The following is a 14,731-nucleotide window of genomic DNA, read 5'->3' on the forward strand; positions in this document are numbered from 1 at the left end:
TAATTTAGAAAAAAAAACAGATATCTTATTGTCTGATCTTGTTATCTCTTATATTTTTTGTTTCTTCCTTAAGGATGTGATTTCTCTCTCATTACACTCAATTTGGATCAATGTACAACATGGAAACAAAGTATAGACTGACAAATTGCTTTCTGTGGGGGAGTGGGGGAAGGGAAGTAAAATTGGGAGAAAAATTGTAAAACTCAAAATAAATAAAATCTTTAACACAAAAAAGAAGAAAAGATTTTATTATAACAAATTATTACAAATTTACAGGTTAAAACTAGAAAAGCAGAACCACTTTAAGAATAGGATAGGTGAAGTTTGAGTGAAAGTGAGAGAGAGGAGATAAAGAGAAAAAAGAAAGAGAAAAAGGCAGGCAACCATGAGGTTTGGCTTAGTCTGGCTACATAACACAGGGGAAGCCCATGGTGCTCAACATGACCTAAGAAAGAGCATGAGAAAAACTCATCCTGCTAGAATCAAAGAAAAAGAAAGGAAAGAAGGGAAGCAGCAGGTATGCTTCTTCTTAAATACTCTTCTGTGGGAGGTTGGGCAGCCTTGGGGAGTGGTTTTATACCTTGGGCCAGGTATCTTCCAATGGCAAGCTTTGTACTGGTCCTTCCTGTCTCAAGGTATTGGATCCCCAAGTTCAACATGTCATTTCCTATCATGCCAGCATCTACAAACAAGGTTAAGGTGAAGGAGAAAATGATTAACAAGATACAAAACAACAGGGTCAAGGGGCAACTGGATACAATCAACAATCAAGGTCAGTTTATGTCTCAGGTGCAAATAGCCTTCCACAATTAACAAGATTTTAACATCATACATCAGTCTTATACTCTTTCATTCTTCTGACATTCATGAAAATTTAACTTTTCAGAAGACATTGCTTCCTGGCCACTCTTTCTAGTACAGATTGCTCTGTTTCTCAATTTCTATTTCCCATTTTCTTTTTGCTACAGAGTTGGGGGAATTTCTCCTTGCTTTCCAATGACACTTCTAAACCTTTTGGCTGTATCCATCATTATCTAGCTCTTTCTCTGAAGTTCAGTCCAGGCTTCTCTACCAATAAAATGGCAGCCTCTTAAGGAGCCCAGAAGCTCTTTTTGTGGTGGCAAAGAATTGGAAATTGAGGGAATGTCCAACAATTGGTGAATGGTTAAACAAGTTGGGGTACATGATTGTAATGGAATACTATTGTGCTATAAGAAATGACAAGCAAAATGACTTCAGAAAAACCTGGAAAGACTTGGTAGAAAATGTTGCAGGGTGGTTTAGTCTAGGGTTCAAGAAATGTGAATGAATTCACTTAAAAGATCAACTCTTGACCCTAAGGTAATTTAGGGTAATTAAGGTATTAATTATTAAGGTAATAAAGGGAATTAGAAATAGAAATTTAGCAAGGTAAAGACAGAAAGTTAGAACAGTTGAAATAGTACTGCACTGGGCTGATCAGTCAGGGAATTTTAAAGAGAGAAATTAAGCACAGTTGCAATAGTATTGCAACTGGGCTGATCCTGGGGATAAGCAGCAGCTAGCAAGGGAAAAGGACAAGGTTTATATAGGGGATCCAGGCATGGTGTAGGTGCTGGAGAAAGGATTAAGGAGTGGATAACATGTCATGAGGGATCAATTTAGTGTCTTTAGGTAGATTGACAATGGGATAGGAGTATGGATGACAATGGGATGGGAGTATGGACAGTAGTTTTGACTGCTTTGAACAATGGAATGGAAGTCAGCACAGAAAGAAATGGATTAATTTAGAACATTTTTTTCTTTGACTCATATGAACATTTGAACTGATGCAAAGTGAAGTGATCTGAACTAGGAGAACATTGTATGCGGTAACAACAATACTGTATCATAATCACTTGTAAATGACTTAGCTATTTCCAGCAATACAATGTGTAAGACAAATTCCAAAGGAAAAGAAAAACTATACTTTATTCTATCTCATGGAATTGTGGTACCATCTCTCACATATTCATTGTCAAACTACTAGGAAAAAAACTATCTTTTCTAAATGCTTCCACTTCTTCTTTGAACCCTTTCCAAGCTGGCTATCAACTTCACAACTCAAAGAAAATTTTTTCCAAGGTTACCAATAATTTTTTTACTGCTAAATCTAATAAATTTTCTCAGTCTTCATACTTCACTTTTCTCTAGCTTTTTGCAATGTTGACCAACACTTGGATATTCTCTCCTTTGACTTCTGTGGTAATAGTTTCTCCTGATTTACTTCCTAATTGAAAGCACTTTTTCAGTCTCCTGTGCTATCTCCTGCCTCCTAATCATAAATAATTATCAAGACTCTATCATGGTTCCTCTTCTCTTTTTTTACTCCATACTCTACTTTTATGATCTTATCAACTACCATGGGTTTAGTTATTATCCCTCTGGATGAGTCCCAAACCTTTCCCATGCAGCTCTAATCTGTCTCAAACTGAAAAATACTTGCTATACATCTCCATCTGGAATTCCTATTAACATGTCTATCACTCCAAGATTCCTTCTCTCTTCCAAACAACACTTTTCCAATCACTCAGTGATTAGAAATCATTCTCTACTCTTTCTTCTCTTTCATCCTTATTCCATTCAATAAGTTATCAAGGCTGGTTGACAAATAGTGTCTTTTAAATCCATTCATCTTCTTTTCTCCATTCTCATGGCCAACACCATTATCCATATCTTCATCATATTTTACCTACACTATCAGAATAGTTGCTCTCCCTTCTTCAATTAATTTTCCATGTTCATTGTTGTTATTTTTTCAATTTTGTCTGTCTCTAAGTAACCCCATCTGGGGTTTCATTGGTGGAGATATTGTGCTTTGCTATTTCCTTCTCCAGCTTGTTTTTTTTTTTAACAGAGGATGAACTAAGGCAAACAGGATTTAATAACTTGCCTAGAGTCACACATTAAGTAAGTGTCTGAGACCAAATTTTAATTCAGGGAGATGAGTCTTCCTGCCTCCATGCCCAGTATTCTACTTATTGTGGCACTCAGAAGGCCAATTAGATACAGATTAGACCAAATAACTTTTGCCTCAAAATCTTTCAATGGCTATTTTCTATAGGAGAAAATACAAACTGGTAGCCTGGAATTTAAGGACCTATACAGTGTGACTCTGACCTATTTTTTTGGTCTTATTTCATGTTATTTCCCTTTATCTATTATATGTTATGACAAAGCAGACTATTAATTCCCCAACTCAACATTCCATCTTCCCTCTACATTCTCTTACACAAGTGATCCCCAATCTCCTCAGGGGTAAGGTGGTACAGTGGATAGAATGTTAGGCATAGAGTCAAAAGAAACGGGTTCATAGTACTGTTTTTGATTCTCATTATGTGGCTTATGTGATTCTGGACAAGTCACTTAAACTTTTATAAGATTCAATTTTCTCATCTAAAAAAAGTGGATTTTTTAAAGTAATACCTCACTGGATTATTGTGAAGCTTAAAGGACATAATATATAGCAATAGATACAGGGAAATACAGCTAGCAATAGCAACTGTGGGAAAAAATATTGAAACAATTTCTCTGATGGTCTTATGATAAAGAATTGTATTTGTCAGTTATTATAATTATTAGTATTATAATTATAGTATCTCAGCCTCTCAGAAATCTTATTTCTCTTTCTATTGCTCTGTTCTGCTGGTTGGGTAGCTAAGTGGTGAAGTGGATAGAGCACTTGTCTTGAAGTTAGGAGGATAGGAGTTTGAATTCAACCTCAGATACCACTTATTAACTGGGTGACCTTGGACAAGTCACTTAACCCTGACTGATCACATCAAGGGCCATCTCCATTCATCCTGATTCATATATGGCCACTGAACTCACATGGCTCTGGAGGAGAAAGTGAGGCAGGTGAATTAGCATAGCACCCCCATCACTCAAATCCAATTCATATGCTCGTTATGGCATCACATCCTCTGATGTCATGATCTTCTAAAAGAATGAAGGACAAACATCATTACTATGGTTACCTCTCAGTAAACTTTTACAAGTCCTTACTTCTCATCTATCCCTCCCTCCATGAGGGCATGAGCTGTATGGTTTTTGTCTTTGTATTCTTCCCTTATCCATAGTAGGTTCTTCATTAGTGTTAACTGAATCTTAATCATATATCATGACAAGGCACATATCTGTTTTTTGTCAAAGACCACTGCACTGGGGAATAAGGAGAGTTGGGTTCTAGTACTGATTATGCCATTATTTGACTGCTTCAGTCCAGGCCAGACATTTTACCTGTGTGCAACTTCATCTTCTAGATTTAATTGGAGAGAGTAAACCAGATAATGAAGAAGGTCCCTTTCAGTTTTGTTGTTCCATGATTCTAATTAAGAAATTGTTACAGTATAAATAGCTTCCACCTTTCCTTCTGCTTGACAGTCCCTAACCTTCTTGTTCACTCTCACCATGATCTCCAATCTCTCCTTACCTCAGTTCTTCTCCAGGTCATTACTCCATTTTTTTTTGCAAGGCAATGTGATTAAGTGACTTGCCAAAGGTCACACAGCTAGTCAATTATTAAGTGTTTGAGGTCAGTTTTGAACTCAGGTCCTCCTGACTCCAGAGTTGATGCTCTATTCACTGTGCCACCTAGCTAGCCCCATCATTGCATTTTTTATCATTAGTCCATCAGAGAAATTGTTTCAACATTTTTTCCCACAGTAGCTATTGGTAGCTGTATTTCCCTTTATCCTATTTCTCCTCACTCCCATTTATTGTTTTCTCTTTCCTTTTACCCTGTCCCTCCTCAAAAGTATATTATATCTGACTACCCTCTCCCATGCTCTTTCCTCTCTTCTCTTACCTATACCCTTTCCCCCCTCACCTTCTTCCCTTTCTCCCATCCCTTTCCTCTCCCTTTTTTCCACTAGGGTAAGATAGATTTCTATACTTTATCGAGTGTATATGTTATTTCCTCTCTGAGCCACTTTTTTTGGGGGGGTCTTTTTTTGCAAGGCAAATAGGGTTAAGTGGCTTGCCCAGGGCCATACAGCTAGGTAATTATTAAGTGTCTGAGGTCAGATTTGAACTCAGGTACTCCTAACTCCAGGGCTGGTGCTCTATCCACTGCGCCATGTAGCCACCCCTTCTGAGCCACTTTTGATGAGAATGAAGGCTCACTCATTTCCCCCCTCCCTTTCCCCCTTCCATTCCATTGCAAAAACTTTTTCTTGTATCTTTTACATGAAATAAGTTAGCCCTTTCTAACTCTCCTTTCCCCCTTTTCCAGTACATTCCATTCTCATCTTCTTTAAAATATATTATTACTTCATATTCAACTCCTTCCTCCTGTGCCTTGTCTATATATACTCCTTTTAATTGCCCTAATAAATGAGAAGGTTCATATGAGTTATCAGTATCATCTTCCCATGCAGGAATACACATAGTTCATTATCATTAAATCCCTCATAATTTACCCTTCCATCCACCCTCTCTATGCTTCACCTGAGTCCTGTACTTGAAGATCAAATTTTCTGTTTTAGCTCTGGTCATTTCAACAGGAAAGTTTGAAAGTCCCTTATTTTATTGAATATCCATCTTTTCTCCTGAAAGAGGATGTTCAGTTTTGCTAGGTAGTTGATTCTTGGTTGCAATCCAAGCTCTTTTGCCTTCTAGACTATCATATTCCAAGCACTACGAGCCCTATTTATTCAATTCTTGCAGTATTCTGGTAACTATTATTGATCAAACCCCTTACTTCTTCAATGAATTCAGAGCCTAGAACATGATCTTTCTCTCCTTCCCAGTTCTGACTATTGAACAAGGAAATATTTCCTGAAATGATACTTTGGCAAACATTCTAAATTCCCAGGTTTTCAATATCTTCATTTGTCCTGATCTCTTGCTCTATTATGTATCAGCTACATATAAGCATGGTCAAATCTGACTTTGCTTCACTTAACAAATATTGTACTTCTGTTTTCATGAACTCTGAAATTTTGTATCTGATTACAATCTTTTCTCATTCACCTTTACTTCTGCTTAGCAATCCCTAACCTTTTTCATCCTTACCATAATCTCCAATCTCTCCATCCCTCAGTTCTTCCTGAGATCATCATTACTGTAGTGATTGTATTTTTCTTCTTTCCCCATCTTGAGCCATGGTGAACCAGTTTACCTCTATACTATCCTCTGGGAATCAACGAAATAGAGATGATCTTTGAATCCATAGAAACTGCTGAGATTAGTAAGAATGATAGTATAGAGAGGAAAAAAAAGAAGAATCCAAGAAAGAGGCCATGAGTATATCCATGTTTGGAAGTAGGACCTGGATGAAAATTCAGCAAAGGGAACTGAGAAAGAATAGTTAAATTGGGACCTTTCAGTGCAGGATTGTTTAGAGGAAGGGGGGGAAACAAACAAAGATCATCTCTATTTCCTTGATTCCCAGATCTATTTAACTAGCTCTAACGGTTCTCACATCTCTAAGCTGCTTTCTCTCTGCATTCTGAGACTTTCCTCATCATATAGGATCTTCTTACCTTGAAATATCATTCTGCCATGCTGACCCTCTTTCTTAATTAAAATTCTACCTTCTGCAAGAAGCCTTTCCTGGATAATGCATTTCCTCTGAGATTACCTCCAATTATCTTGTACATACCTTTTTGTTCACAGTTATTTGCATATTGTCTCCCCATTTTTCACCCTTATTTGTGACCTCAGCATTTAGCTCAGCACCTAGCACATTAAAGCATTTAATAAGTACTTGTTGACTTGCCCCACACAAACTCTTTCTCTCTACAACTCAACTCAAAAGCTTTGGTCAATCATTTAAATCATTAAAATGGGTTATAGGACACCTAGTTATTTCTTCCACATAAAACTAATGCTGAACACACCAGAGACTCAGAAGCCTGAATTTAACAAGGATTTTTTTAAAATAGCAGTAATAACTTACAACTACTGTCACACTCTTCCAGGGATTGATGTTTACACATCAAAACAAAATACTTTGTTGAATTGCTGAATTGGCATTTAACTTCTATCTTTGCCCTTTTTTTTTCTTTTCTTATGCTTCTTTTCTTTTTTTCTTGGTGAGGCAATCAGAGTTTTGTAACTTGTCCAGGGTCACATAGCTAAGTGTCAAGTATCTGAGACTGGATTTGAACTCAAGTTTTTATAACTCCAGAATTGTTGCTTTATTCACTAGACTACCTAACTGCTCCTTTTCCATATTTTCTATCTTTGTCTACTCTTGTTTTCTGGCAAGCCAAAGCAAGAAATAGGTTTATCTTTCTCCTAGTAGTCATCTTCTTCAAGGAACATAGGAAGAGCTATTAGGGATTCCTTCCACAGCATAGCCAGTAATATCTGAGGTCACAAGAGCTCCCAAACTGTCTACTTCATAATATTACTTCAAGGCTGGTCACATCCATCTCAGGATCTTTATTCATATGTGTATACTCAGGAAAGAAAAAGAAAGCAGAAGAATCAGTTAAAACTTTTGAGATGTAGTCACAAATTCACCTAGACCTTTAAACACATGGGTTTTAGCTGCTATGTGTTTACAGTGGTATACTCTTGATGCAACCAATCCTTGCTGCCCTCATGGGACCAAGGGCCTAAAAAAGGATATTACTTTATTATCCCAATGCACTAGGCATGGCATATGCTTTGTAGTCTCCTTGCTTTTCCTCTCACAAAACACCCAATCTTCTGATGTTGAATCTTTTCACTGGCAGTCCTGCATGTCTGAAACTCTCTCCCTTGTCACTTCTGCCTCCTTAGCTTCCCTAACTTCCTTTTGAGTCTCAGCTAAAGTTTCCCTTTCAAGAAACCTTTTCCAGTCCTCACTTAGTGACTTTCCTCTGGGACAATCTCCAATTTATCCTATCTATATCTTATTTATACTTAGTTGCTTGGTGTTGTCTCTCCTATTTGCCTACTTTCCTTGAAAGCTGGGACTGTTTGTTTTTATGCCCTTTTGGGGGAATTCCAGGGACCTGTTTTTTAGGTACAAATAGGTCCTTAACAAACACTACTTAAATGATTGACATGCTCCATAAGATATTGTGAAGGACAATAACAACCACAAGATGCACTCTGGTAAGGGTCATTCTTCTGCACAAATGACACTGTAGCTAGCAATTTAGAAAGGAAATATCTGGATGTTAAAGACGCTTACTGAAAGTCTACAGTGATATAAAGAATAGTATAGCCTAGTAAAAAAAAATGTACTTGGTATCAGATTTAGAGTTAAAATCTGTGCTCCAACATTTACTAGTTGCTTCTCTTCTCTTAAACTCAGTCTCCTCATTTATCATATAGACATAATATAACTTTTATTACTGACTTCACAGGGTTTTGGGGAGGAAAGCATTTCCTACACATTAAAGAGCTAAATATGTGTGTAGAAATCTTATTAGGAAACATAATAATTAAAACTTAAAGAAAATCAAATAAATATCTGGTGTTCACACGACACAAAAAAACTAGTTTAACTATGTTTTTTAATTAAATTGACTGAATCGACAGACAGATGGTTTTGGCATCCAGTAGACACAGCCACACAGTTGAAAAATAAACACTGAACAGACACATAAGTGGATTAAATTAAATATTTATACTTCCCTACAACAGATCTTTTGTACAGGGCAGGCCAGTAAGCCAGAAGCTTTAACAATGAAAGGGAGTGGGGGCTGGTTCTTGTTGACAATGCTTCCTGCTGTTTAGCACCCATTCTGGCGAGGTGGAAAGCCTCAAAGCCAGGGAGCAGACCAGAGCCCTGCCCAGCCAGCAGCTATTTCCTGTGGTAGGAATGGAAGTTCTAGCTCAGCTTTCAGCAATTCAATACATTTTGTACAAGGTCCTCCCTACTGAGATTTTAGCAAGAGCTGATAAACGTTTTTATTCCTGCCTAAGGCTTGCAAGCACATAGTGGGTTAAGTCATTCTTTGGAGGAGAGAAGACTAAATAAAAAGAAGAGGGAATGGAAAATAAAATAAGAGGGATGATGAGAATAGGAGAAAAGAAAAAGAAAACAAGTCCATCCTATGAAAATTGTCCTTATGTATAGTCTTAGATACCTGGTCCATATCTATCTCCTTAAAATTCAGATACAGAAGATGGAATGAAATCCATGAAGAGAAATCAAGGGAGGAAAGGATATAGAACAGGAAAAGACCTTAGAGATAATCTTTTTTTAACCACCTCATTTTGCTGCTAAGGACTTAGGGAATTGAAATGACTTGCTTGAAGTCACAGAGGTTATAAGTGGCAAGTCCAGCATTTGTCCCTGGATCCTGTACTCCAGTTCTTCTGATATTTCTATCCACTATCCTGAACTTTCCTTAAATTACAGTTTCCTTTTCTTACTCCAACAGGAAAAGGACTTTTAATCCTGAGGGCATTTCCATTACTTTTCTCTTATCTAAGGTTGAGGACCAGACAGTTGTCATTTTCACTTAGGGATAGCATTTACAATTGCCTGGGATTCCAGGGATACATAAATATAACCTACAGATATCAGACTTGTGGGAGCCAAATTCCAGGGTGGGGCAGTTATCTGTCTGCCTCCTGGACCTAGACACCCAGCCCTGGAAATGCAGTGCAAGACAGCATTAGTTATTTCTCCCTCCCAGGTTTGAATTTAATCTCACCTCTAAGAAATGACACAGCAAGGGAGAAAATTGGGTAAAACAGAGAAGGGTTCATTACCATTACCATTATCATCTATGATCCTGCCATGTACCTTTGATAGTAGTGACTAGGTTGGCAAATGCTATAGAACAGGGAGTGGAATTTTATTCTGTGTCCCTCCCTTCCATTCTGAGTCAGCAAGTAGTCAGTGACTGAAAGTACATCAGTTAACAAGTACTGGCAACTGCCCCTTGCATTGTTCCCATTGGCTTGTTTTGGAAGGTTGCTCAATGCGCAAACAGTAGGGTGTGCAAACTGATTGTATAAGTCTTAGGGCCACAACATAGCCCAGCTGAAAAGGCCAGGCCAGGACTATTGCTTTCTAGAAGCCAAATTTTTAAAAAGTTATGGAAACAATCAACCAATCAATCAAACATTTATCAAGCTTCTACTTAACTAGGCTAGGTGCTATAAAGAATGAAACAATCCCTAACCACAAAGAGTTTATGTTCTAATGAAAGAAAAACAAGGGCATAATAAATACATTTTAATATAATTACCAAATAAATAAAAGTATAGTGTCTTTTTATTCAGAGCTCCTGACCAGTTCATGTCCTACCAGTGACATGATGATGGGAAGCAGCATTTACACACACACACACACACACACACACACACACACACACATACTGATCTAGACCTTCATCCATGTAAATTCTTCCACAGAAGATTAGTCATCTGTAACTTATTGCTTTAGAAATTGGCTTGGGGGCAACTAAGGGGTTAAAGGACTAACCTATGGTCACATAACCAGTATGGGGAGGGGAAGAACAGGACTTGAAGCCAAGTCTTGGCTCCAGAGCTAGTCCTCTATCTGCTAGGCATGTTGTTTCATATAAATATTTGTTCTTATAAGCAAGAAAATGCTAGGAACTGAGAAGGATTTGAAGAAGTATCCTGTTCTCCAGTAGCTTACAATATCACTCAGGAGTTAGTAAGAAATATAATATCTCTGTTGTTTGCTACTTATGGTGATCTTGTATACTTGATCTCTTTGGGTTTTGCTCTCCTTGTCAGTAAAATGAAAAGGTTAGACTGACTGACCTTAAGGATACTTTCTGGTTCTGAATATATGATTCCAAGATAGGAACTTCCTTCTTTTTTGCTTTCTTAAAAAACAGAAAAGGGGGCGGCTAGGTGGCGCAGTGGATAGAGCACTGGCCTTGGAGTCAGGAATACCTGAGTTCAAATCCGGCCTCAGACACTTAATAATTACCTAGCCGTGTGGCCTTGGGCAAGCCACTTAACCCCATTGCCTTGCAAAAAATAAGTAAATAAATAAATAAAAAACAGAAAAAGAAAGAAAAAGGAGAGAGAGGAAAAAAGAGAAAAGAATGAAAGTGGGAGGGAAGAAAGAATGGAAGAAGAAAGAAGAGAAAAAGGAAGAAAAACAAAAGAAAATGAAAGAGAGGAAGAAAAAAGTAAGTGTCAACCTCAATTAATGAAAAGGCAGCCAGCCAATAAAGCAAAAATTATGCAGGTCAAGGAGTTGCAACTGGGGTTCCACACAGCAGAAAATGCTGGGGAGCCCAAAGAGGGACCTGGGTGGCATTCTGGTAGGGAATTTGGGCAGAGGAATGGATATTCTATGGTTTCACTAGGTAAGTGAGTTTCTTCCTTTCTTAGGAAGTGGTCATTCTTGGCCTCTTGTTTCATTTCTCTCTTACCTCACATCTCTCTTACCTCTCTAACCTTAATGACTGACTGGGCGTTGCCTCTATCAAAATGAATCCTGGGAAAGACCTAGTTTTAAAGTCAAAGTCTCTCACTGCATCCAGGGCCATCCCCAATCATCTAGATCCAGAACTGACTATAAGACTCAGATGGCTCTAGAGGAGAAAGTGAAGCTGGTAACTGTACAGTATCCAACTCACTTGAAGTGACTTTACCTCCCTGATGTCAAGGTCTTCTAAGAGTATGTGGGACAAATTATACCAACCACAGTTGTTTTGTATGAGTACTGCAAGTCCTTTGAGAAAACTTGGGAATCCCTGGGGAGGAAAGTTTAGTATAGTTACAAAATAGTCGTAGGCTGGGAGTGATTATATCTGTCCAGTCCCTTGTAATTCATGAGTCTGGAAATGGGGGCAAGATCAGCTTCAGTCAGCTGCATTTGACAAAAGAAAGAAAGAAAGAAAAATTTCCAACTGACATAAAAAGTTATCTTCACTTCTGGAAGATGTGGTTGAGTTAAATCTACTAAGAGAAAGTTAAATTTGTCATTTTCAGGACCATCACATAAATTTATTGCTTTAATGGTGTGCTAATAAGTTTTTAAATTATATTGTATGTCATATGCATGGCACTTCAAACACACAAATCAGCATTACAATGGAACTATTTATCAAGGCCACCAGCTACAATATATCTACAAAGCATTGTCTGAGAGGCTACTTTGGATAGATTTCTAAGGGTTAGGAAGTCTGCTACACTCTCAGATAAATCTTTTAAGTTACAGGGGAGCTGCTAACACACACACACACACACACACACACACACACACACACACACACACACGTCGTGTGCAAACAAAATTCTGATCTTATACACACAAAGCTGCTGAAAAACTAGGTCATCATGTATTTATTACTTTAAAAAAAATTCTCCTATGGTGATTTATGAAATAGCTGCTTTTCTACTAAAGCTAGGGATTAAAGAATCATGTGCAAGGGACAGAGAGGGAAGCAAGCAGATCGACTTGGCTAGAGCATAACCAGAGAAAATGATATTGCAAAGGTATCAGTGGATGTCTCCAGGTTTGTGAATGCCAGGCTGAGGAACTATTTGCTTTGATAGCTAGTAGAATCACTGTTTTAATAACTGACATTTTATTTTTTTTTTGTCCAGAACCTGATATTTAATCTCTGTGAGGAACTCTTGATTTGGAAATTCTCTTCAAAGATGCAGATCTTCAATTATTTTATTCTTAGGTAGCCCAGTAGATAGAGCACTGGACCTGAAGTCAGGAGGACAGGTGCTAAAATATGACCTAAGATATTTATTAGCCTGTGTGATCCTAAGCAAATCACTTAACCACTTTGGAAAGTTTTCTCATTTGTAAAATAGGGATAATAATATTATCTATCTCCCAGGATTGTTGTAGGAATCAAATGAGATGATAAATATAAAGTACTTAGCATAGTCCCTAGCAGATTGTATAAATATTCTTTAAATGTTAGTTATTATTATTATTTTTTTAAGAGTAATGATATTAGAGAATTCACCAGAACACTGAAGGTTAAGTGACTTGCCCATGGTCATATAAATGTCTCAGAGGCAGGACTTAAACTTGGATCTTTCTGCTGCTAAGTCTTAAGCCTTGCTGGCTTGCTAAAGCATTCATGTAACACTTCTAAATTTGCATAGCATTTTACATGTGTAGAAATTTGCTCTTATCTAATATTCCCAGAACTACATCTACACCCAAATTTGGGTTGGGGATATCTTTGTCTACTGATATTGGTTTGAGTTTCCATTCTAGTGTGTTCTCTTCACTTCTATCTAACTAATTAACATTGATTAAATTTTACAAATACATATTTGTTTTGAAAATATAACAAGCACAGAAGTATAAACATTTCACCCAAATCTCAGGGGTAGGCTCTTTGGTCTCCAAGAAGAGTGAGTTCAGACTTAACCAGTTTCTACATAACTTCAGTCCCACCAACTTCATGTCCAACTGTAGCAATGTTGTTGGATAAAGTCCTGTTTAAGTTATAGTTGGGCTTAATTCAAATATTCCAAAAGTTTGTTTCATATATTTATTTATTTACTTGTTTGTTTGTTTATTTATTTATTTACTTCTTATTCCTTACTTCTAGGCTCCTTCCTATATTGGCTGTAAAATCTAGCATGAAATCTGCTGCTAGACTTTACTGTCTTGACCCCTTGAAGCTCACAATCTCCATTCTTTATCTCCAGTCTCCATCTAAATTAAAAGAACAAATAGCAAGGCAAAGAACCAAAGCATGAATCCATAGACTCCAAGTTGGCTTTGGAAAGGGAGGGCTCAAGGTTCCTTCCCAATAAAACATAATCTCTTTGCTCTCTCCAGAATGTCTCTAGTTAGGAAAAAAAAGGCTAGCAAAGAGAAAAATGAGGTCTGGTCAAGTACTATAGCTTATAATCTTATCCCTCCCTGCAAATTTCTATCTCAGTATAGGTTACTCAGCTGATCATGGAGACTCCTTTGTACCTTGGGATTAGCTGGTAGAACTAGTTATATAATTTCTATGTAAACTCCAAAATTCTGCTGGTATTACCTCTGAAAAGCATTATGATGGTTTATAAAGACCAGGTCTATTGGCCAGTCTTCCATTATATATGCATTATTTAACATGAGTCTTGCAAAAACCCTAAGAGGTCTGTATTGCCAAAATCATTACCCTCATGTTATTGTCTTGATGATATAAGTTCTTTTTCACTTCAGTCCTTGATGTCTTGTCTCCTAGTTAGTCTCCCAGTTTCCATTCTCTCCAAATGGTATGAAAATATCATTCTACCCTGTCATTTTTATCTTAGAACTATTTTTTTGGTATTTCAATGCATCTTTAGAAAGTGAGCTTTAATATATCAGTAATCCTTCAGCCTTATTACATGACCAGCCCACCTCCTTTTCAGTCTTACATCATCTGTTTTTTTTATGAGATAGTTGGTTTTTCACAGCTCTAATCACAGAAAAGGAATGAGGTAACAAAAGCATTAAACTAACTGTAAAAATGCTGTCAGATGATTTCTTTTATGAATATCTTAAGTAACTCAGATATGAAGCAAAGTAATAGAAGGAATAATGGGAGGCCACCTCTCTAGATGTCCTTAAAAATCAGATCACTGAATATAAGGTATGTAGATGGGAAGAGTGCATGACAACATGAAACTGGAAAAAAAAGGAAGGTCTAAGTAGATTGTGGAGCTTCGAATGTAAATACAGGCAGAAGCAAAAGTCATCAAAAGAAAAAAAATGAGTTAGGTCTCTGGGAACAAGGCAACTTGGACACAAGTTATGCTGGGTGAGGATCTGTGTTGTTGATGTCTTCAGACTAGAGATCTTAAGATGAGAGACCACTGGGCC

The 14,731-nt window shown here is 37.4% G+C and overlaps 1 long non-coding RNA gene across 1 annotated transcript in view; it reads right to left on the reverse strand.

Moving 5' to 3' along the window:
* Positions 1 to 280: 280 nt before the first annotated feature.
* Positions 281 to 14,731, reverse strand: part of LOC141508054 (uncharacterized) — a 64,812-nt gene continuing 50,361 nt past the window's right edge. Inside the window, exon 3 of the long non-coding RNA XR_012474330.1 lies at positions 281 to 682. This is a non-coding gene — a long non-coding RNA (uncharacterized LOC141508054). The remainder of the gene's footprint in view (positions 683 to 14,731) is intronic.

Source organism: Macrotis lagotis, chromosome 1 (assembly GCF_037893015.1).
Source record: "Macrotis lagotis isolate mMagLag1 chromosome 1, bilby.v1.9.chrom.fasta, whole genome shotgun sequence".
NCBI lineage: Eukaryota > Metazoa > Chordata > Mammalia > Peramelemorphia > Peramelidae > Macrotis > Macrotis lagotis.